The 25,405-nt window shown below is 42.3% G+C and overlaps 1 protein-coding gene across 4 annotated transcripts in view; it reads left to right on the top strand.

Annotated features, from left to right (window-relative positions):
* Window positions 1-22,990, top strand: part of LOC129137938 (collagen alpha-1(I) chain-like) — a 73,927-nt gene extending 50,937 nt beyond the window's left edge. The window contains exon 5 of one of the 4 annotated variants that reach the window (XM_063795496.1): window positions 22,909-22,990. The gene's annotated coding sequence lies outside the window, so the exon portion shown is untranslated. Of the gene's footprint in view, window positions 1-4,397; window positions 5,323-22,908 lie in introns of those variants that run through there. The other 3 variants (XM_063795506.1, XM_063795499.1, XM_063795502.1) reach the window with 3 other exon arrangements.
* Window positions 22,991-25,405: the final 2,415 nt, after the last annotated feature.

The raw sequence follows: 25,405 nt of genomic DNA, 5'->3' as shown, positions 1-25,405 counted from the left end.
CTGTATGTCCATGTGTACTCACTGTTCAGTTCCCACTCATACATGAGAACATGTGGCATTTGACTTTTCTCCTTCTGAATTACTTCACTGAGGATAATGGCCTCCAGTTTCATCTACGTTCCTAAAAAGACATAATTTTTAATTTTTTATGGCTAAGTAGTGTTACATAATATATATGTGTGATACATATATATACACAATGTAAATATATATATATATATATATATATATATATATATATATATAATTTCTTTATCCAGCCCTCCATTGATGGACATGTAGGTTGATTCCACATCTTTGCTATTGGGAATAGTGCTTCCATAAACATACAAGAGAAAGTCTTTTTTTTTATATAATAAATTATTTCCCTATGAGTGTATTCCCAATAGTGGGATTGCTTAATCAAATTGTGGTTCTATTTTTAGTTATTTGAGAAATCTCCATTCTCTTTTTCATAGAAGTTGTACTAATTTACATTCCCACCAACAGTGTATAAGTGTTCTCTTTTCCCTGCATCCTAGCCAACATCTATTGTTTTTAGGCTTTTTAGTAATAGCCATTCTGATTGGTGTAAGATGGTATCTTATTGTGGTTTCCATTTGCATTTCTCTAATGATTAGTGATGTTCAGCATTCTTTCATGTTTCTTGGCAACTTGTATGTCTTCCTTTGAAAAATGTCTGTTCATGTCCTTTCCCACTTTTTGGTGGGGTTGTTTTTTTATTCTCATTGAACTGTTTGAGTTTCTTTTAGATTCTGGATATTGGCCCTTTGACTGATAGTTTGCAAATATTTTTTTCCATTCTGTAGGTTGTCTGTTTACTCCATCGATTATTTATTTTGCTGTGCAGAAGCTTTTTAGTTTAATTAAGTTTCATTTGTCTATTTTTGGTTTTGTTGCACTTGCTTTTGAGGACTTAGTCATACATTTTTTTGCCAAGGCCAACATCCAAAAGAGTTGTTCCTAGATTTTCTTCTAAGAGTTTTATGTTTTCAGGTTTTACCTTTAGGTCTTTAGTCCATCTTTAGTTGATTATTATATATGGTGAGAGGTAAGGGTACAGTTTCTCCCTTCTGCATAGGGCAATCCAATTTTCCCAGAACAATTAGGTGAATACAGTGTCTTTTCTCCAGTGTATATGTATTTTTCACTTTGTCAAAGATAATTTGATTGTATATATGTGGCATTATTTCTGGGTTTGCTATTCTGTTTCATTGGTCTATGGGTCTATTTTTATACCATTACCATGTTGTCTTGGTTATTGCAGCTTTGGAATAGAATTTGAAGTCAGGTAATGTGACGCCTCCTCGTTTGTTCTTTGTGCACGTGATTGCTTTGGATATTCAGGCTCTTTTTTGGTTTCATATGGCTTCAAGATTGTTTTTTCCAATTCTATGAAAAATGATGTTAGTAATTTAATAGGAATTAAATTGTACTTCTGGGTTGCTTTGGGCTGTATGGTCACTTTAACAATATTAATTCTTCCAATCCATGAGCATGGGAAGTTTTTCCATTTGTTTGTGTGATCAATATTTCTTTCATCAGTGTTTTGTAATTCTCCTAATAGGGATATTTCACTTCTTTGCTTACATTTATTTCTAGGTATTTTATGTTTAAAGCTATTGTAAATGGGATTGCCTTCTCAATTCGGTCCTCTGCTAGACTGTTACTGGTATATACAAATTTTACTGAATTCTGTACATTAATTTTGTATTATGAAATGTTACAGAATTCATTTATCAAATGTAAGAGTTTATTGGTGGAGTCCTTTAGAGTTTTCTACATATAGATGGTATTATCAGTGAATAGGAATAACTTGGCTTCCTCTTTTCTAGTTTGAATGTCTTTTTGTTTATTTTGTCTTATTCCTCTGGCAAGGACATTCAGTACTATGTTGAATAAGAGTGATCAAAGTGGGCATCCTTGTTTTGCTTCAGTTCTTAGAGGAAACACTTTCAACTACTGCCTGTTAAGTAGGATGTTGGCTGTGGGTTTGTTGTATATGACCTTTATTATGATGAGCTGTATTCCTTCTATGCCTAGTTTTTTTGAGGATTTTTATCATGAAAGAATGCTGAATTTTATTGAAGTATTTTTGTGTCTATTGAGATAATCATATAGTTTTGTTCTTAATTCTGCTTATGTGATGTATCATATTTATTGACTCATGTATGTTGGACTATCCTTGCATCCCTGAGATAAATCCCACCTGATCATGGTGTATTATCTTTTTGATGTGCTCTTGGATTCAATATGCTAGTGTTTTTGTTGAGCATGTTGTGTCTGTGTTCATCAGAGATATTGGTATGTAGTGTTGTTCTTTTGTTGTGTCCTTACCTAGTTTAAGTATCAGAGTGATACTGGCCTTGTAGAAAGAAGTAGGAAGAATTCTCTCATCCTTGATTTTTTAGAACAGTTTCAGAAGGATTGGTATTAGTTCTTCGTGTGTTTGGTATAATTCAGCTGTGAGCCCATCTGGCCCTGGGTTTCTACTTTTTGGGAGATTTTTATTAGTGATTCCATAAAATTACTCATCATTGTTCTGTTTTGGATTTCTACTTGCCTGGTCTGATCTCAGGATGTTGTGTGAAAACTTAAAAATCTACAATCCAAGCTTGTGTGATGCATGAAAGAAAAGCAAAGTATTGAGCTGAGTGCTGGGAGTTTTGTGTACTGGTTTGTTTTTATTTTCTTCAGCTGTTATCCAAATGTTTGCAATTATGCAATTGCTGGGTCCAAGCTTCTGGGCTTACAGGTTTCCTGCCTGTGACTGACCCAGCATGAGACGAGCAGAGAAGGACCCATTTTATCAGTGCATTTTGTTGGCCACATTGCAGGCTCTTTTGGCAGAGGCCAGATTTCCTGCACATCCATGTGGAATCTGTGGCCCTTTAATGCACTATTTAGACTAAGTACCAATTAAAGCTTTCAGTGAGCTCAGTGCTGGCAGCCTACAGCCTTTTAGTTACCCCGGGTGAGCTATTAAATAAAGGATTGCTGCCGAAGTGCCATGCTGACAACCATTCACAGCGGCTTGCCAGTCCCTGTCCTGCCCAGCCATCTGTGCACCTAAGGGCCAGAGAACATGGACAAGCTACCCAGAAGGAGGCTGGTTTGGAGAGAATTGTATCTACAGAAGAGGGAATTTTATGAATTTCCAATATCAGGCTGCAACTTCAGGGAATTATTTTTCTGGGTATTCAAATATATTAAGATAATTTATTATAACTTCATACTATATATGAACAATTCACACTCTCTTTTAGGATGTAATCTTCATCAGGACAGGATCTGCGCTATTCAAGAGCAATATTTGACATCAGTTAGAGGCTTATTACGTGGCAAGCCCTTACAAAATGCCATATACATATACACACCTTCCCAAACCCTGAGAACTATTTGTATCAATATTTCATAGTTTTTAACAATGACTGTAAAGAAGTCATGGGCCTGTCTGGGGTCACTCTGGTGGTACGTGATGGGGTGAGGGTTTGTCCAAGGTCCCTTGGACCCCAGATCCTCTGGGATGTGTTTCCCATGTGGCTTACTCTGCCTCTCACAGTGGCCTGTTGGTAAAAGTAAAAATCAACATCTATACAGTGTTTACTATGAGTTGGATGCTGTCCTGTGTGTTTTGTATAAATTACCTAAATTAATCTTTACAAAAGTCTTAATGAGGAATGTGCTGTTAATTTTGTTCCTGTTTTATAGATGAGAAAATTGAGGTATAAACGGGGTAATTTGTCCAAAGTACTGCAGCTTGTGTCAGAGACAGGATTTGAGCCAGAAAACCTAGTACCAGAGACCATCCTCATAACTTCCCTGCTGTCACAGCTCTTCAAGGATGTTAAGAATGTCCATGATGCTGATATTTTAGCATAAAAACAGGTTGATTGGTCTGGAAATTCACATGGCAATTATTAACATTGATAATCTTTCTCTGTTCCTCCATGTTTATAAGCAGACTTGCCACACAGATTTAAATAAAGGTGCTTTGTTCCATGGCCTAGCTGATTTTAGATTCCTGAGTTATGAGTAAGTTACCTCTGGGAGGCTCACAGGCTCACAGTGAAGATAACTGATGGAAAGATTGGCTGTTAGACCAAATAGACAGCACTTTCAGAAATTCTGGAAGGGTATGATGGCTGTTTGGGCAAGAATTGTGGTAGAGACAGAGAGAAACACATAAATATAAGGGTTGTTTAATAAGAACTTCATAATGAATTGAATTATGGGGTGAGGGGAAATGAGGAAGTAAGGGTGTTGAGTTTCTAGCTTTTGTTACTAGATGAAAGGTCATTTATTTTAATTTGTTAGGAAACAGTACAGAAAGTGGACTAGTTTCAGAATGAGAGAAGGAAGATCATAAACTCTATTGGGGGGTTGTCGTGTTTTAGGTCTCTTGAAACATCCAGGAAGATAAACCAAGGAGGCCATTGGACACAGGGGTCTGAAGCTCAGAAGAGAGGTCTGGACGAGAGACAACATTAGTGTGTCATCCACATATGGTGGTGATAGGATCCACAGGCTTGTATGACATACTCTAGGAAAAATGTTGAGTGAGAAGAAAAGCAGGCTTAGCATCCAGTTTTGAAGGGTCCCAAAATAGCATGGTCAGGTAGAGAAGAATGAGCCTACCAAGTAAACAGCAGCAGTGATCATCCCATTCCTGTCTCTAGGGGTCAGCTGATCTCCATGCTCCCCCCACTATTTCCATCAAGGTTAGCACTGAGTAGACATGGAATTAGGCAGTGAGCTGAGCCTCTTCAATTAGAATGAGGCAAGTAAGAGAGCAAACAGCAGCAGGGGGCCTGATGTGAAAGAGGAGCCTTGGTAATTTGTGTCTGAAGGTCACTAGACTATCCTACCAATGTGGTTGTTTTTTCTGTCCAGAAAAATACACTGCACCTCTCTTCTCCTTCTAGAAAATGGTTCTTCCTCCACCACTCTAACAAGGTAGCTGGAGTAAAAACAGGCATATTCTGTTTGATTTGTTTCCACAGCAAGTCCTTGACCCAACCTAGGCCAGGTAGACACCTTCTGGGGTTATCTTATCTTTTAACATGAGCCTTATGAGGACCCATTGCTGTTCCCCTCAGGGCCTAGTATGAGGTGAGTGCCTAGGCATTGCCATGTAGATGCTGTCTGAGAGATGAAGGTCATTCTCCAAGGAGCAGAGAAAATGAGTATCGTCCTCATCAACCAAGCCACTGGGTCAAGTCACTCTTGAGACTCAAGGGTCAAGTCACTCCTGAGACTCAACTGTATTCCAAACTTTTGTGGAGTTTGATTACTTACAATAAATGCTGTTTTTTATCTTAATACTCCTTGTGTTAGATTTCAAGCACATATACTTTAAAATGTCCTGATACATAGATATAGTAGGCCCTCTGTATCCACAGGTTCTACATCCACAAGTCGAAAGTATTCAGAAAAGCAATAAAATATAACAATAAAAATTATTCGAATAAAAAACATGGTATAACAACTATTTACATAGCATTTGTGTTGTATTAGGTATTAGAAGTAGTCTAGAAATGACTTAAAGTTTTTGGAAGAATGTGTGAAGGTTATCTGCAAACACTACACCATTTTATATTAGAAATCTAAGTATCTGTAGATTTTCCTATCTGGAGATTCTTGGAATCAATGCCTATGGATACAGAAGAATGGCTGTATGTGCTGAGTAAATGGTTATGCTCTTGGCTGATGGTGCTGCTGTGGGCCTCAGCCAACCCTGATGGTGATTGTAAAGTGCCTAAAGGGGGTGAGCACTGGTTCCCAGGAGGCCACCAACAGTTCTGGGCTGCAGGTATCCTCTCCAGGAAGTGTGATCTGCCCTGGGGTGGGTGGCAGGAATCCTGTCAGGGAGGGGGCAGATGTGTGTAGTTCTCCTGTGAATGGCCACAGGTCATGTTTTGTGAATCTGCATCTGAGATCTGGAGGTCCCATTGTCTCTTACCAAGTACTGAGCCTTGAGGAGGATACCACTTTACAGAATAGGCTGAGTTCTGTTGAATCATTGGAGTAAATTGCTCAAGTCACTCAAATGGAGGGAGAGAGGGAGATGCCTCCAGCTGGAAGAAGAGCAGATTCACATCCAGGGTCTTCTCTCTAACCCCGTATTCCCCACTAGTTGCTGTACCATGCACAGCACACTGGGAAGCAGAAAATGACAGAGAGAGTGTATGTGTGTGGTGGGTGGGGGAGGTTGTGATATAAAAGCAGAGTGATCTAGAACAAAATTTCTTACTAAATTAATTTTTCTATTAATTATCTGAGCTTGCTGCAAACTGAGTTATGCAAATGCAGTTGATCTAATCAATAGGTAATGTGAAGGCCAACAAGAAGGATAGATAACATGCATTTTATTGCCAACCCTGGGTGTTACTTGACCCTGGCTTCTATTCCCTTAATGTTCTCAACGATCCTGCAAAGTGAGCACTGTCATTCCCACTTGGTAGTTGGAAACACAGGCTCAGAGGAGCCAGTGACTTGGCCAAAGTCCCCACACGAAAGAGGCAGAACCAGGACTTACTTAAATGTCAGTCATCAGTCTCTAAATCCAGAAATTCAACTGTTTCCACGCTGGCCACCAACTCAGCCGGGGGCTGCTCTGATCTGAGAGACACACAGAGGATATGAGGTGACCATGTGAAGCCAGCCACCTCTCTGCCAGCCGACACTCTGTCCTCAGGCTTCAGCTGGACTCCCTCCCCCTGGCTGCGTCCTCCGGCCCCGGTGCCTACTGCAGGCTATCATGCATGTCATTCTCCGTCTTCTGTGCAGCTATTTCTTCTATTTTTCCCTTTTCTCTAACTGAAATACTTGTGTTTTTGGTCTTTCTCTCTCCCTGCTTTCCCACAATTTCCCCAACATGCACAGAAACTTCTTAATTGTTCTCTTTCCTTTCTCATGGGCTTTCTCTCTTTTCCCCACTGTGTGTTCCCTCTGTTATCATTTTCCTGTACCCTCACCTTCCTCTTCCATCTTTCCCTTCCTGTCTATCTGCGCTTCCTTTCTCTGTGTCCTCAGTCCCAGGTTTTACCCTTCCCTGCCTGCAGACACGGGGTCTGGCCATGCAATCACCCTGGACACCTGGACACCCTGGACCTGCCATTTAGGCAGGTCCTCAAGGAGTCACCAGACTGTCCTGGTTGGTAAATCAGGTGGGGGAGAAAAGGGAGAGGGATTTATTCAGAGTCAAGTTTGAGCAGTTTCACACATCAGAATCCCTCAGTGCTTTGGCCCAGGCCTGCTGTACACCCTGAACAGCAGGCGTACACATGTGGGGCCATGTAACTAATGTTCCTCAGGGATGAGACCTGGCACAGCATGAGTGTGCTCAGGGCCTGCTCTTCACAGTTCTGCCAAGGCTCCTGCCAGTACACTTGTAAGCAAAAGAAAAGCTCATCCTGTTTAGGAACTCCTGGCCCATCTGGGCTCAGATTTATTGGTGTTTATTTGGAACAATTGCATGGTCACCTTCTTCTCCCCCAGGGCGATGAGCAAGGTGTTCTTGTAAAAAGAAAGCCAGATGTTCTTCTTTGGCTAATTTTGCTGGGGAAGTCTCCAAGGAATGAGGTGGGAATTGAAGACACGTCTTATCTGAAGAACTAGAAAACTTCTAATCCCTGGCACCTGTAAGAAAGCCCAGCAAGAAGAAAGCGGGGTGTGGATGAGAAGGGTAGGGGAAGGACTCCCGTACTCAGGCATGGCATAAAGATGAGACAGCAATCACTTGACAAGGCTGGTTTACTTTAGTTCCCTTCCCCAGACTATTATTTCTTGCTTGGAAGACTCAGCAGTTTTGTTTTTCCTCCTACTAGCCCTTAGATATATGATAATTCTCCTGAGACATGCTCAGGTATTCTCCTGAGGCATAAGCTTGTAAGGGTTGCTGCACCCCTTGGAACTGGGATGTCAGCAATACATCTATTTAGATTTTGGTTTAATTTTAAAACTTTACTCTGCCAGAAATATTAGTAATAGCAGTAAAATTAATGTAGGAGCTTATTAATGTCTTATAGGACATGAAAACCTTTTCTTATGCCCCACAGAAGAATAGGCATAAGAGTGAATTCAAAGCTGTTAGGACAGGCTCCCCGACTCCAGGCACAGAAGGCCAAATAGGCCCTCCCCATGAGATATCCCAACATCCAGGCTCTAGGGATGTATGTCTTCCTGGGGCCACTGGAAGTCACAATGAAGGCACCCAGGGAATGCAGTGGAGGACAACATCAGGCCCCTCATCAAGAAAAAAACTGTAAAGATACAGGAACTGGGAACCAAGATTTATCAATGCAGTGAAGACTATGGCCTCATGATTGCTTGAAAGTAAACAACCTATTATTTATTTCCTAAGGTCTGAATGTTTGTGACCCATTCAAAATTCCTAATTTGAAACCCAACCCCCTAGTGCGATAGTGTTGGGAGGTGGGGCCTTTATGAGGTAGCTAAGTCATGAGGACAGAGCTATCATGAGTGGGTTAATGTTGTTATGAAAAGAGCTCACAGAAGTAAGTGCTCACAGAAATTAGTTCACTGACTTGCTGTTCCAGCTTCTGCCATGTGATGACACAGCAAGAAAGCCCTCACCAGATGCTGACACTTTGATCTTGGACTTCCCAGCCTCCAGAACTGTGAGAGAACAACCTTGTGTTTATTAGAAATTACTCAGTTCCAGGTATCCTGTGAGAGCTGCATAAAATGCACTAGGTCACCATCCCATCTTGAAATTGAGACAGTTTCATTGCCCACTAGGTTATAAGGGATTAGGGCAAGGACTTGCTAGTGTTCTTCAAAGCACCTCAGATATAAGGAGGGCCAAAATGTTTCTTGAAACACACATTGTAAAATGTCAGCAATGCTGGCTCTATTTCCTTCACCCTCATTTGGTAGGCCCCACAGGAATCAGAAGCCAGCAGCCATCCTGGAGGTGAAGGTGTAGCTCTTTTGACTGCCCTCTCCCAAACCAAGAACCAGTACCTTTGGGTCCTGCAGCTCTCCCTGCTCTGGGCTGCTCTTGATTCCCTCTGCCACATCCCAGGTAAGGATCATAAGCAGAGGTGTGAGCCTGCAGTGACTTAAGGTGGGAGGAGCTCCCATGAGGGACAAGAGATGCTTGTCCAGGGCTCCAGCATGTAGGCACCAAGTCAGCTGGCCCACAATCACACTCTAAATGACAGGTACCCCAGCCCTGGTCCCATGGGGAACTGAAGTGTTTTCACTAACTGCCATGTCCGTTGTAAAATCAAGGAGGGGAAAAAAGTTTCTAACATGATGAACATATGCTTTTTATTTGTCAGGAAAAACTCTTAGTTATAAAAAGGTTTTCTGCCCACTGGCCCCACCCTGCTGGCCAGGTGACTTTGATACCCAACTTACTTTTCTGTATGATGAGTGCCACATAGCTCCTAAATCAACCCTGGTAAATGTTTAAAAACGTTCTGCACCTGGACTTAGGCCAAGCTGGGGCAGAAGTGGGGGCTAGAACAGGGCTTGCAGCTCAAAGTCCAGGCTTCTGTGCTGGTAGTGGCTCTGGGGAAGGCCCCAAGAGGCTGCTTTCCTGCACAGGCCTCTGAACTGTGCCTCATCCACAGGCTCAGCCACTTGATGTGGGAAGTTTTCCCCAGGAAGGCAAATCAGCTGAGGCCCAAGGAAAGAGAGGGTCAGTAAACAAGGCACTGAACCACTGTCCTCGGTGTGTTGTGGTCAGTGGATGGAGTGGGGAGTACAGGCTGACCATGCTGCCCCTTCCAGGACCCTCCTTGTTCATTCGTTTATTCATTCATTCATTTGAACATGTTGTAGGTACTAGGTGTTGCGTGAAGCACTGGTTCTATAGAACATGCTCACTGAAACTTGTACATCTAAGCTTGGCTTCTTGACGCTCAACTGACTCACTTTGACTTTGGCTTTCTCACAAATTCCTCTAAGCCTATTTCTGTAACTCTGAAAAAGCATTTAACTGCACCCTGTAACCTGGAAGGCTTAATTAAGGTAATGAGTGTCACCATAGTGACTAGTGTCACCATAGAGTCACTATAGTGTCTAGAAAGACACACCATAGTGTCTAGAAGGGGCTAAACAAAAGGTAAAGACTATCAGAATTCCCCAGTCTTAGGGATCTTGTAGCTTCCTGGGGCTATAGCACAAAAGAAAAAAATGAGTGACAGCAGCCAAAGTCTGGGTGTCCCTGGATTTCCAAGACTCCATTTTAAGAAGCAATCTGAAATTAGTGTTTTGACTTCCCAAGGTCCTGCCTGATCCTAAGACATTCTCCAGGCTGAAAGTGTAGTAGGGTGGGATCCCCTGCAATGCACACCACTTGTTCTCTTCAAGTGGTTTTTGCAAGCCTGCCCCACCATGGGAACTCCTTCGTCAGTGGGGCCTATCTTGTGGGTGCTTTTTGTGGAAAACATTTTGTGTTGATGTTTGAAATAACTGACAAGTTACCAAGTGCAAGTGCATGTAAGATTGGCTGAGAGCATTTACATGTCACACATATAGATACACTTATTTTTATGTCTCTGTCTCAGAGCATTTTACAATGTTGTGTGACTGCTGATTATGGAAACTTGACATTCTTGGCTCTGTGGACAGAGAACATGTTTTTACTTTTATCAAGGTCTTTGTCTGGAAAGAGCATAATAAGGGGGAAGAAAGGTGGGTCCCAGTAACGAGGAAGTGATCAGGTGGCAGGTGTAACTGTCAAAGGGAATCAGCAGTGGTGGAGAGGGCAGGAGGCAAATGAGGGACGTGTTTAGATACAACTGCCTGTTGTGGTGGGTGGAGAGGGCAAGAGACACATGAGGCGCATGTTTAGATACAACTGCCTGTTGTGGTGCAACCAGCAGAGGTGGAGAGGGCAGGAGACAAATGAGGCGCGTGTTTAGATATAATTGCCTGTTGTGGTGGGTGGAGAGGGCAGGAGACAAATGAGGCGCGTGTTTAGATATAATTGCCTGTTGTGGTGCAACCAGGCTTCTGTGAGCAGGAGACACAACCCAAGGTGTCACGAGGCCCCACCCTGTCTGCTGCCCCCGTTTTCCTCACACATACACTGAGATCCTCAGTGAGGGTAGAATCTATGTAGTAAAAAGGGAAAAAAAAATCATAGAATAGCCCTCTAAACCAAGCACTATGAAAAAATACTAGACGAAGCAAAAATGAACAAGACAGCTCCTGTGTAAAGGAAGTTCTAAAACCAATGGGAAAGTGGACAAGTACACAGACAGTTGGCAGGTAAGGCTGTTTGTAATGCAAACAGAGGCATGGTAGTATTTCAGAGATGGGCAGGGTGTCTAGAATGTGACCAGAGCTGCTGGCTCTGCCTATTTCTCACCACGTGGCCGTGGGCAATTGGCGGTTCTCAGTAGTATTGTTTTCCGATGCATAAATTGTGGATAAGGAAAAAGGGGGAGACAGAGCAAGAGGGTCAAAAAGAAGCCTCCACCAATGGTCCTCCCTGCCAGACACCAAATTTAACAACTATCTACACACACACACACACACACACACACACACACAAAACAAACAAAAAAATCCTTCATTAGAACCAAGAATCAGGTGAGCAATCAAAGTACATCCTTTTAACTTCATATGACTGAAAGAGGCATTGAAGAGGGTAGGAAAGACAGTCTTAAATTGCCAACGCCATCCCTTCCTCATCTTCTGGCAGGAGGAGAATTTGTTTGTTGGAGGAGAGAGAGAGTGGAGACTGGGGACTTTGCATTGGAACTCAGTGCTGCCCTGTCACAGTGGAGAGCAACACTGGGCAGAACTCAGCCAACACCCATAGAGGGAGCATTTACACCAGCCCTAGCCAGAGGGGTATCTCCCATCACAGTGGTTAAAAGTTGAGTTTCCGCAAGCTTCGCACCATGGGCTAAAGTGCTCTGGGGCACTACATAAACTTGAAAGTCTAGGTCACAGCTGGGCATGGTGGCTCATGCCTGTAATCCTAGCACTTTGGGAGGCCGAGGCAGGTGGATCAAGAGCTCAAGGAGATTGAGCTCATCCTGGCTAACACGGTGAAACCCCATCTCTACTAAAAATACAAAAAATTAGCCGGGCGTGGTGGCAGATGCCCGTACTCCCAGCTACTCAGGAGGCTGAGGCAGGAGAATGGAGTGAACCTGGGAGGCGGAGCTTGCAGTGAGCCAAGATCGTGCCACTGCACTCCAGCCTGGGTGACAGAGTGAGACTCCATCTCAAAAAAAAAAAAGAAAAGAAAAGAAAGTCTAGGTCACAAGGACTGAAATTCCTAGGCAAGTCTTAGTGCTGCGCTGTGCTCAGAACTGGTGGATAAGAGGGACACAGGACATAGGAAGACACAAGCCCAGGTGGTAAGGGAGTGCTTGCACCACTCCTTGTAAAAGCCCAGGCAGATCAGCTCACAGCAACAAAAGTGACTCCTTCATTTCGCTTGACAAGGGTAGAGGAAAGAGGAAAGAAGACTTGGTTTTGCATCTTGGAAACCAGCTCAGCCACAGTAGAGGAGGACACTGGGCAGAGTCACCAGGCCCTACTTCCTGGAATACGTATCTAGACACATCCTGGGCCAGGAAAAAACCTGCTGCCTTGAAGGGAAGAGCTCAGTCTTGGCAGGATTCATCACCTGCTGAATAAAGAGTCCACAGGCCCTGAAGAACCAGCAGCAATACCCAGGTAGTAGACTGTGGGCCTTGGGTGAGACTGAAATGTGCTGGTTTCAGTAACCAGCTCAGCCACACTGGGGTAGACCACCGAATGGGCTCTTCAGGTCTCTGATTTCAGGCCTTGGCTCTTGGATGGCATTTGTGGGCCTGCCCGGGGTCAAAGGGAGCTCACTGCCCTGAAGGGTGAGTCCTAGGCCTGGTAGCATTCATACAAGCTGACTGAAGGGCCCTTGGGTTCTAAGTGAACATTGGCAGTGGCCTGGCAGTACTCCCTGTGTGCCTGTGGTGGTGACCATGAGGAGAGGCTCCACTGCCTGTGGAAAGACGAGAGAAGAGTGAGAAGGACCTTTTTTTGTGGTTTGGGTGCCAGCTCAGTTGCAGTAGAATGGACCACCAAGAACATTTGTAAGGTTTCCGACTCCAGGCCCTGTCTCCTGGATGGCATCTCTGGACCTTCCTGGGTCCTGGAAGAACTCACCACCCTGAAGGGAAGGACAGAAGCCTGGCTGGCTTTGCAACCTGCTAATTCCTAGGGCCTTGAGTGAAAATAGCAACAAGGTACCCAAGTAGGGTTAAAATGGGCTGTGGGTAAGACCCAGTGATGTGCTGGCTTCATATCAACATTGGTGGTCTTGGATAAGATCTGCAAGAAGTATCTGGATTAACAGGCAGAGAATCTTGTTCTCTTTCCTTACTTTCTTCCAAACAGTCTCTCTCTGTGTGTTGAGCTGTCTAAAGCTGGGAGAGGGGTGACACCAGTATCCTTCTGGACACCAGTACTGGGACTGTACTGAGTCACATTTGAAGACATTATATCACCTGTGGTGCTGGGATACCCCTTCCCATACAGCTTAGATCTCATGGCTTGTTCTTAATTTCCAAACTCTCCATGTACTCTGTGCTTATATGTCTCATCTTCTCACCTAGATTGTCCCAGCATCACAACGTAGTGCATGATCCATCACCAAGCGTCCCATACACTGGTCATGTCACCTCTGACACTTGCTTAATTACTCTGAATCTCTCTTTCCTTGAAATAAAGAGAAAAGAAACCATCCTTCTCACCTTACCAAACTGTTGTTAGAAATAAAATGAACAGTAGAACTGTGGTATTTTAGCATTGAAAGAAAACTCAATAATATCCAATCACTCAATTTCCAAGTGGTGAAACAGGATTCTGGGAAGTTCACAGAGTTCCTTTCCCTGGCTATGGAGCTAGCAATGATAACTAATACTATCTTAAACTTACTGTAGCTATATGTAGATAGTGATTCACTTATGGGGCATTTTTACATAACCAACTAATTGAATCATTGTTCATTTACAAATAAGCACGTGCTCCATGCCCGGCCTGTGCTAGGCAGAGGGGTAAAGAAGATCCACACCAAGCTCCATCCTCTCAGAGTTGTGGCATCTCAAGGGGGACTGTCATGAGGAACTGGCATGAGGCCCTAATACAAGAGTGAGAGATACAGCAGAGCCGGGGAGCACACAGCAGGGGCTGGGGCCAGGGAAGCCTCAGACAGACGAGGTCCATGAGGGCCCTGGGCTACAGACAGGAGACTTTTAGGTGAGAACACAACCAAATTGAAATGTAACTGTGGTTTTCAACCCCAATGTCGGGGCTGTTTCTGCATCAGTGTCATGCAAACTAAACACAGAGGGATCGGGGGAAGATTCCTGGTGTTCCCCAGGCTGAGAGGGCTCAGACCTTGAAATGACTCTGGGAAGGGAGGTAGCTCAGTGCAGTGGTTAGGACACAGATGGGGCTGGACTGCTCAGGCCCATGTCCTGGCTAACTACTTTCCAGCTGTGTGACATAGACAATCGCAACAACCTTGCTGTGCCTTGCTTTCTCATCTGCAAATGGGTAGAACAGGGCAGTTATGAGCACTGAATGGGGCAAAATTTCCAAAGGCTTAGACCATGGCCTGGTATGTAGCCCCTGCAGTGAGAGTACTGGATAATGAGCCCTTGTTCCCCCATCAGTGGGACAGGAGTGACTGTTTCATGCCAGAGTTGACATCGACATTTTGGGGAAAAAAGTGGAATCTGAGTGGAGGGTCAGAGGAAGTGCTGGGTTTGGATAGAGGCTGAGGAAGGGAGAGGACAGCTGTGTCAGGAGGAGTGGAGACACGGGAAGCACTGAGCTGGCCTGAACTTCTGACAAGAGAGCCAGGGGCTGAGCTCTGCACTGCCATCTTGTCCCTGGCTGTGGGGACCAGGGGCCCTGGCACACTTCCCATTGGGGGTTCTTTCCTCTTGGGCTTGATGTGCTGTTCAGATGCAGCAGGAGCTGTCTGGAAATGTCCAGCTCCTTTCATCACATTCGGCTCTGGGAGAGTGGCCTGCCAGAGAATGTCCATGGAGACTTGTCTACAGCCTGGGGTTTTGGTTTTGGTTTTGGTTTCTAACTTATTTTAACTTCCAGACGGAAAGTGTTATTTTGCCAGATGGTAGCAGGCTAGGTTTTGTGGGCAAGGCCCACTGGGTTGTGGCCAGCTCTGAGGGAAGAGTGTATTCGGCCCTGGCCTGGCTGTCATATTGAGAAGCTGACAGTGTTTCCGGGCTGCTCACAGCCCACCATCTGGGCTGCCCTGGAGGCTGGGGCTCCCAGGTGTCCCAGTGCAGGAATCAGAGCTCCACCTTGCTGAGCTCACACAGCATCTGCAGCCAGGCCCCTGACCCAGAGGCCCGAGGGAGAGATTGAAGAGGAGCCTGGAACTGCCCAAAAGAAGGAGGGCATCTGACCCCGTAAGGGGAGCAGGCTCGCAGCTGAAGACCCTGGAGAAGCAGCTGCCACAGAGGGGGCGTTTGCACCCACCTGTCCTGTGCTCACAAAAGGTGACTTTGTGAAGTGTACTTATAAATTTTGGGTTTTCAGATAAAAAAAAATGACAACATTTTTTAAAGTCAAAAGATATTAAGAATTTGAAGATAAACCTCAATTGCATTCCTCATGCCTACCAGCGGCAGAGTTAGCCCAATACGGCAGCGAGGAAGACCACATTTTGGTGATCTCTGTGGCAGTTGGAGTCCCAGTTTCCTGAAGGTGTAATTACCTACGAGCCCAGGAGGGGTAAAAAGGTCCAGCAAATAGAGGAGGCAATGTTCCTACTAATCGGCTCACCTGCATTTTGCCAGAAAATAAGCCATCTACAAAAATGTGACATGAAAAGAACAAGAAATGTGATGACAAGCACCAGAATAATGGCCAGGCCAGAAGCAGGTCATCTCCTCCCTCAGAACTGGCCCCAGCCTGGGATTTGCCCACTCTGCTCAGCTGGCTCCTGCTTGGGGAAGACTCCCTTGATGACCTGTGTGGGCAGCTCTCGTGGGGCATCCCAGCCAGGATTCCACACATTGTCAAGGTGAGACAGGGCCCTGGGTCCTCTGCTGTGGCACAGGTGTGGACCCAGCAAGCTTTGTGTGGATGGGCAAATTTATAAAGCTGGACAAGGTAATATTTGAATTTTTTAAGTAACTTACAAATATTTTAAATTTTAACATTTTATATTTTTTACATAAAATGAGACATAAAAATTAGGAGCATAAAAATCAACTTTGGGAGGCCATGGTGGAAGGATCACTTGAGCCCAAGAGTCTGAGACCAGCCTGGGCAAAATACTAGGACCCCATCTCTACAAAAATTAAAAAACAAATTAGTCAGGGTAGTGGCGCGAGCCTATAGTCTTAGCTGCTTGGAAGGTTGAGGTGAGAGGATTTCTTGAGCCCAGGAGTTGGAGGCTGCGACGAAAGAAAAGTATAAAGCACTGTCTATGTGTATTCCCATTTGTGAGCAAGGTGTGTGTGTGTGTGTGTGTGTGTGTATGTGTGTGTACTCTCTTTATAGAGACTATCTCTGAGAGGAAATACAAGTAATTGGTAGTAGTAGTTAGTCTAATTTTTGTTTCTTCTTCTATTTTTTTTTCCTATAAGAATGGAGTTTCACAATAAGAAGTACTCAATTTAAAAACTGTATGTTATTTAAAGTAGGTAATTTAAAAATATATGTGCATAGGCAGAGGAAATTAAGCAAATGCTAACAACTAGGGAATTTAGGTAAAGGCATAAATTACCTTTGTACAATTCTTGCAAATTTTTAGAAAATCTAAAATTATTTTAAAATTATAAAAAATACCCACTAATTCCATAATCAGTTCTTTTAAACTCCGAACTCAGGGCCTACACAATTTTCCACACCCCACCTAGATCACATGCGCTATGTGCAGATGACCTAATATTGTTGACCGTCAGTTTCCTCATTTCAAAATTCAGAATGATGGTAATATTAAGCCTGTAGGGTTGCGTCCTGCACATACTGAGCATTCAATGCGTCTTACTGTGTTCTTCTTTCCTTAATCTCTTTCAACACCTTCCTAACCAGCTAAACCATGGACAGCACAGGAGGCCAAAGCACTTTGTGATTCTGTAAAGAGGAAGCTAAAATTGCAGATGAAGCAAAGCCTATTATCTTTGGTGTTAAATCCACAGAGAACATCTCTGGATTTGGTCACCTCCTCCTCCTGTGCTTTAAGATATTAAATATTTTGCTGTCAAGAAGCAATTCCCCATAAACTCCAAAGTTCCTGGCTCTAACAATTCTAAACCTTGGGCTACAGGTGAGAATTTTGAGCTAACTTAGTAGCTATCTCAAATATATGCAGCTTTGGATGCCAAGAGTCTTACACCAGCTATGTCCAGCCCCAGTAAGAAATGAACCAACAGAAGCATTTGTTCTGCAGATGTAGTCTCCACCACATGTGTAGCATTTAGGAGCTCTGTGGTGATTAAGTTTAGACTTAGGAATTAACAATTGGGTGAAACAAAACCGTGTGTGATGGTAATTTTTTTTTTTTTAGTGGAGTCTCACTCTTGTTGCCCAGGCTGGAGTGCAATGGTGCTATCTCAGCTCACGGCTCCCTCTGCTCTCGGGGAAGTGTGAAGAGAGAGGCGCGGGCAGAAGCCGGGGCTGCCCGCAGTGCTGGCCGGCTGGTGTGGGGTCCGGGTGGGCGCGATCTCGGCACCTGCTGGGCTTGATCGGAGGCTGGGTCCCGTGCGTGGACCGCCGTCCCTCTTCGCGGGGTCTTTGGCCATGATGGCAGCTCTCCGTCTCTTTCTCGCTTCCCCTCTTTTCCTCTTGATTGTCTGGGAGGAGCTTTCTCTAGGCTGCCAGAGTGCCCGGGCTAGGTGCGGCAGCAAAGTCCCGCAGCCAGCGCCAGTGAGAGGTGAAGCCGGCTGGGCTTCTGGGCCGGGTAGGGACTTGGAGAACTTTTCCATCTAGCTAAAAGATTGTAAATGCACCAATCAGCACTCTGTGTCTAGCTGAAGGTTTGTAAACACACCAATCAGCTCTCTGCAAAATGGACCAATCAGCAGGATGTGGGTGGGGCCAGATAAGGGAATAAAAGCAGGCCACCTGAGCCAGCAGCGGTAACCTTCTCAGGTGCCCTTCTATGCTGTGGTGGCTTTGTTCTTTTGCTCTTTGCAATCAATCTTAATGTTGCTGGCTCTTTGGGTCTGTGCCGCCTTTATGAGCTGTAACTGTCACAGTGAAGGTCTGCAGCTTCACTCCTGAAGCCAGCGAGACCATGAACCCACGGGGAGGGTCGAACAACTCTGGATGGGAGGAAGGAACAACTCTGGACACCACCTTTGTGAACTGTAACACTCACGTGGAAGGTCTGCAGTTTCACTCCTGAGGCCAGCGAGACCAGGAACCCACTGGAAGGAACGAACAACTCCAGATGTGCCGCCTTTAAGAGCTGTAACACTCACCGTTAAGGCCTGCAGCTTCACTCCTGAAGTCAGCCAGACCATGAACCCACCAGAAAGAAGAAACCCCGGACACATCTGAAAATATGAAGGAACAGACTCCAGACACACCATCTTTAAGAACTGTAACACTCACTGCTAAGGTCCGCGGCTTCATTCTTGAAGTCAGCGAGACCAAGAACCCACCAATTCTGGACACAATCACAAAATTAAACCTCCTCAAATAGAGATTGACAGTAAATGTAATCTGTATTTCTGTTCATGCCATCATTGGTAGCGAATTATTTAAATATATAAAACATTCTCGAATAACTCGTAACAGGACAATTACCTATCTAATTTTTGCTCTTTATAAAATGAAATGTAGTCTCCGTCTAATAATTTAAATTGTTTTTACAAGCTGGTCTAACAGGAATGTTTCTTATTCTTCCATATGTTCGTAACAGACTTACTTTGTTTTTACTTTTTGTCATCTTTATAAAATCACAAATCTACATTACGTATTTATGCAAAACATACACTTCTCTTGGATTGTCAAAACGTACTCTCTCCCTTAAAAAACATTGTAATATTTAGCTTTAATAACCTCTCCCCACAGTGAAAGAAAACCTTATTATTTCTTACTATAAAAGCAAGAATGTGTCTATGCCTAATTTCTGTAATAACTAGGACCAGTTCTCACTGTCTTTATATGAACCAAGGTCAAGGGTTCATGAGGGTTAATAGCACATGACATTCTCTCCTAGGGAATAAAACTGTGAAAAGGTATCCTGAGTGGAAAATCCACTTTACGATTACTTTCAAGGTAGTTTTGATAGTATATTATCCTTTTCCCATCAATCAGGGATAATATAGATGTTTATATTGATTTTACTTACACTGAATTACTCTCAGAAATTCTACTTCATAAAAGAATGTCATAATTCATTTTGTTTTGCTTTTGAAATCTCACATGTACATTCCAAAGCATACCCATTATCCAAGGCAGCCACTGAAAGACTTGGGGAATCAAGTAATAAAATGGAAATAATATTTAAATTATTTGTTAATTGGGCATTAGGTTTCTCTCAAACTTTCTCATAATGTATATGAATTAACTCAAATTAAATATTTCAAACTTGTAGTAGTTACCAATAGTCTAAAAACCAGTCTTCTGATCGTCTTGATCAGCATAAGAAAATTGAAAGAGACAAAAAAAACATATATATTATATAGATAGATAGATAGACTTAGAGCTAGAGTGAGTCAACTAACAATTGTATTTTGCTGCATTAGCAAAATATATTGCCCAGGATGCTACTACTCCATGAGGGTAATTAATTGTCTACTTTATATTTTGACTAGGAAGAGTTTCCAAAATTTTTGCTTGCTATTTCCAAATATCTATTTTAGACAGAGTTCTCCAGAGAAACAGAATCAATAACTATATAAAAATATATAGAAAGATAATTATTATGAGGGATTGGGTCATGTGATTTTGGAGGCTGAGAAATCCTATCAACTGCTGTTTGCAAGCCAGAGGCCCAGGAAGGCAAGTAGTGTAGTGCCAGTCCAAAGCTCAAGGTCTGAGAACCAGGGGAATCAATGGCAGAAATTCCATTTTGAGTCCAAAGTCCAGAGAACCAAATATCTGATGTCCAAAGAAAGAAAAATGTGATGTCCCAACTCAAGCAGAGACAGCCAGTTCTCCCTTCCTCTGCCTTTTTGTTCTGTTTGGGTCCTCAATGCATTGCATGAGCTCCACCCACATTGGTGAGGGCAATCTTCACTCAGTCTATCAAAATGACACCTTCACAGACGCATCCAGAAATAATGTTTTACCCGCTATTTGGGCATTCCTTAGCCCAGCCAAGCTGACCTTAGAAAAATTGACCACCACATTTTCTATGCATGTGCATACTTCAAAGTCTCCAAGTCCTGGAGGAATGAGTTGTCTTTTCTGTAATCACGTCAGATTAATTCAATAGGGAATCTCTCTTTTACTACTAATATGTTTAGTTTGAAGCCCTGGTTAACCTCCACACAATTTTAGGAGTAGAATTAACAAATAATACAGTGAGGATGCAGAAATGGCCAGAGGGAAGTTGTTTGATGGAGTTCTAGATCCACCTTTTCCACAACCACCCCAATTATGGGCTTAGTACTTAAAGAAGATTGCAAATAGGGGAAAAACATTTTCCTCTATTCTTCCCAAAGGCTTTTGAGTATGAGAATTAGTGGATTTCAAAAGCACGTTAATAGCCATACATCTCTTCCACCAACCCACACTTCCTCCACCACCACTTCTCATATGGGATTCCTTTCACTGACCTATACCTAGATTCTTTCTGCCTATGTGGCTCTCAGGAAGCTTCAGGATTTTTAACAGTTTATGTATCAGGACATTGTGCTGGGCTGCTCTTGGCGATCTTTCAAGTTAGACAAACTCCAAAGAAAATTTTATAAATCTTATTTTTCAATGATTTCAGACTCCTCGTTTTGAAGTGGTAACTTTACAATAATATTTATGTTATTATAATATATATCACACATAATACATAATAACATTTAACAAAATAATTGTTGCCATTTATTGAATCTATATGTATAGGAATAGGTGTGGTGTGTGTATAAATATGTAAGTCTATATTAATATATACCAGGTACTATTAAACATAGTATAGGCATGCTTTTATTAATACTCAGAGCGGCCGGGCGTGGTGGCTCACGCCTGTAATCCTAGCACTTTGGGAGGCTGAGGCAGGCGGATCATGAGGTCAGGAGATCGAGACCATCCTGGCTAACACGGTGAAATTCCATTTCTACTAAATACACAAAAAATTAGCCAGGCATGGTGGCGGATGCCTGTAGTCCCAGCTACTTGGGAGGCTGAGGCAGGAGAATGGTGTGAACCCGGGAGGTGGAGCTTGCAGTGAGCCAAGATCGTGCCACTGCACTCCAGCCTGGGCGACAGAGTGAGACTCCATCTCAAAAAAAAAAAAAAATACTCAGAGCAACTTTGTAAAGAAACTATTGTCCAGAGGCAGTAAGTCAATCATGAGAAATGAAAGTTGACAGCTGTGGTAGAGATGTACGTGGCCCAGTCCTTCTGAAGAACTTCTTTCTCCAGCTACTGGGAGTGCTGCCAGCATAAAACTCTCAGCTGTCAGCTTTCTCCAGAAATTGTCCTCAGCTGAAGAGTGCTATCTTGTTGAAGAGCACTCCCTTTCTTAGGGCAGGACCTCATATGGTGAGTGGGATGATACAGTGATATCATGGCTCAGAAACTCTTGTTCCAAATGGAACAACTCCAAAGTGTCATTCCAGCTTCCAAGGTCCCTGTGGGGTTTGCTGAGGCTTTTGTTCTTCCCCTGGCCAATCTTGATCTTTTTTTTACCCCCTAAGGTGTAGATCCAGAAAGTATTCCCCAATTAACTTCCGGCAAGCTCATCTGTGACTTCAGAGTCAGCTTCTTGTAAAACCCAACCTTCAACGGTGACCATCTAATCTATTGTCAAATCCGAGATTTTTTTTTTTTTGCTAATTGGATGGAATGCAGGTGCAATAAGCACAGATTACAATAGTCCCAGGTGAATTGAGATTTTGTGGTCACTCCAGGTTTCAGGTAATAGAAAGATGGGTTCAATACCACCTTACTAGTTGTGGAATGTTGGGCTGATTATTAACCTTGCTAAGTCTCACTCTTCTCATTTGTAAATGCAAGACAATAATACCTGCTCTACTGGAGAATTGGAATATTGGAAAGATAATATGTATAAAACATTGATATATTGCCCAGGACTTACATGGGAGATGTTATCATTATACTCAATTTATAGATGATACGAAGCTCAGGGAGATTAAGTAAGCCCAAAGTTCACACATCTCATTACATGGATCAGTCAAAATTCAAACTCAGTTTTCTAATTCTAAAAACAATCTTGATAATCTATCAATTTGTTACACTATTTTTCTGGTCATTTTAAGAATTTATTATTTGAAACTTAAAACACCACTCCTTAACTATCTGATGTATTGAGTACTCTTTTGATTATAATTGACAAAAACACACACATTCAAACAAGCTTAATCAACAAAGAAATGTATTCACTCATGTAGTAGAAAACCTCAGGGGGTGCTTTCTGTACAAGCCTGGCTGCTATCATGCCCTGCAATGGTAATGTAAGAATTTTGCCTCTCTCATTCCATATTTGTTCTATTATTTTCTGTGTCGACTTTGTTTTCAGTCTGACTTTTCTACACATTTGGAAAGATGGCTGTTAGCAGCTCCAGACCAATATAGCATGCAATTCCAGATCTGAGAAAAGCAAAATTCTTTCTTTTCCACCATTCATACTAATCCCTTAAAAGAGTTTTTGGGTCCTAGCTGGGACATGTACCTTTCTGAGGTACACTTTGACCTCTCTTCTTAAACCTCCAAATTTTTCTGCCCTTCCTCTCTCAGCTAACATTCTTGTTTTTCATTTTACAGGGAAAATGAAAGCAGCCAAAAGAGAATTTCCTGATGCTCCCACCATCAAATCCATCAGCATGCCTGCATCTGAAATCACATTCTTTGCTTTCCTTCCTTTGAGAGTGGCTGGTCTGTCAGTAATTCTAGCAAAGACCACACCACATCCTATCCTCTTACCAGAGAGCATTTTCCTGAAAATGACCATTTCTGCATTCCCCCTTATGTTTTCCCCTATACTGAATCATTCCGGTTATCATTTGTTTCAAATGAAGAATTATAATTCAAGTATTTCTTTTAGTGCAATGAGTGAGAGATAAAGATTACATTTAACATTAAGATTGGTTCAGAATATAAAAGTTCTTTTTGCACGGCGTTGGAAACTATTGAAGTACTATCTTCACAGCGTAACCCTCCGTACATGCACTTCATTGCTCCTCAATTTTTCTGCCTTTCTCCAACACAATACCTGATACTGCCCTACTTTCTATTCTCTTGTATCCTTATTTTTTCCTAATTGAGAGAGAACAGTGATGATAATTAAACAACTGAGTGAAAACCAATTCCTGCGATAGTGCTAGATGCTTAATAGGTAACATCTTCTGCTCGAGTTACTGAGACTTCACCTACTTTGAAGCTACTGATCTCAAAGAAGCTTAAGGAATAATTATGGAGGAGATAATTTTAGGTAAATTTGAATTTATAAGGAAATGTTGTCCAGGAAAATTATAGGGTCCATTTTTTACCAGGCTTGAGACATATTTGGTACAGAGAATATTAGGGAGTGGTTAGTCAGAATGGCTGCTTTGGAAAATGAATTTAACTGTAAGAAGTCTGTTGAGTACATATAACAGTGGAATAAAATGGTGGTGGAGGTGAAAGATCAGTTCATATGATACATTTTGACTTCAAATTTCTAGTCTCTGAGGATTAAGAAGGTACCAGTGAAGAAAGGTTTGATTTTCAAAGAGAAGCAGCCAATGTCCCATGACACCATTAATAAAATAGATAACACTTTAGAGTGTGCAAAGTTCATTTATTTTGATTATCTAATTCAAAAGTGACACAACCTTATGAGGTAGCAATTGCTATACTTTAATGAGGAATGGAAACTTGAGGAATGGAAACTAATAGAAATTAAGTAAGATTTACCTCGGATTTCCAAGGTAATCCAATAAGTGAGTCAAACCCAGGCTATAGGTAAAGAAATTGGCCACTCAGATCTACAATATGTATGCTCACCATTGTAGAGTGCGGCTGTCTTTTGAAAAATGGCCCTTAGTGAAACATGCTGTCCAGTATTCACTTTTTTGTATAATTTTTAACCAAAATAAATGAGGGCTTGCCCTGTGTAAATGATAGAATGTGGCGTGTTTCTTTTCCTCTAGGAATGTGTAGTCTGTAGGAAGCCAACTTTTTGAACATGAAGTTCAAGCACTCTGAGGACTCTAAGTTTGAGGAAGCCCAAGATAGCCATATGGAGAGTCCACAAAAAGAAAAAGAGCTATAGTGTCTGCTCTTTTAGCAATCCCACCTGAGGTGTCAGACATGTGAATGAAGATACTTTCTTGGTTGTCCAGTCTAGTTGAACTTTCAGATGACTCTAGATTTTGCTACTATCTGCTACTATTTTGCTACCACTATATATCTCCAGGAGATATCTCAAGTGAGAAATAACCAGTTGAGCTCAGTCAACACAAATTACCATAAATAATTATTTTGGTTTCCAAGTTTGGGGGTGACTTTTTGTGTAGCATTAGATAAACAAAACCCTGCTTATCTCCAAAGTTGGGGAAGGGGAGAAATAAAAGAATCACATAAGGTAAATAAGGGGCATTGTTTTGCAAACTTTGAAAAATACTATATACAATGCATGGATGTAGTGAAATACATAGAGACTCAGAAGTCATAAGCCCTGAGTTGGAAACCTCCTCTTGATATTTTCTCACTCTGTGACTCTTGGATAAATCACACTCAATTTCTCCTAGTCTAAATGTGATTATCAATAAAATTATGATAATAAAGCCTTGCTCTGTTTAGAGTCTTAGGTGAGAAAATGTGGTTTGTAAATGATTTTGTGAATTTTATAAAATTATACAGATATATTTCATATTGCTATTATTATAATTAAAAATACAGAGTCAGGATAATTTCATCCTGTGCACAAGAGGCAGATTATGTTTGAATTAATCAAACAGAATTTGAGCACAGGAGTCATTCACCTTTTCATTCAACATGCTATTTAGCACTGAGTATACATCAGAAACTGTGCTCAAATCTTGGTATCTGACACTGAAAAAAACAGATAAAAAACTGTCTACGTGGAGCTTACACTCTAACACTTACCAAATAAATGATGTCCATTTAGTCGGCTTCTATTAACATTATAGGAATCAAATTATGCTCTGATTATTCTCAGTCATCATAGTGCTGGTGGTGGCAAAGTGACAAATTTTGTGGAGATAGTGGCAGAGAATTTTTACTTTGAAACAATAATAGAATAATTAATTATTAATTC

This window comes from Pan troglodytes, chromosome 17 (assembly GCF_028858775.2).
Source record: "Pan troglodytes isolate AG18354 chromosome 17, NHGRI_mPanTro3-v2.0_pri, whole genome shotgun sequence".
NCBI classification, from domain to species: Eukaryota; Metazoa; Chordata; class Mammalia; order Primates; family Hominidae; genus Pan; species Pan troglodytes.
Note: the sequence above shows the minus strand (reverse complement) of the source record. Positions and strands in the feature narration are given on the sequence as shown.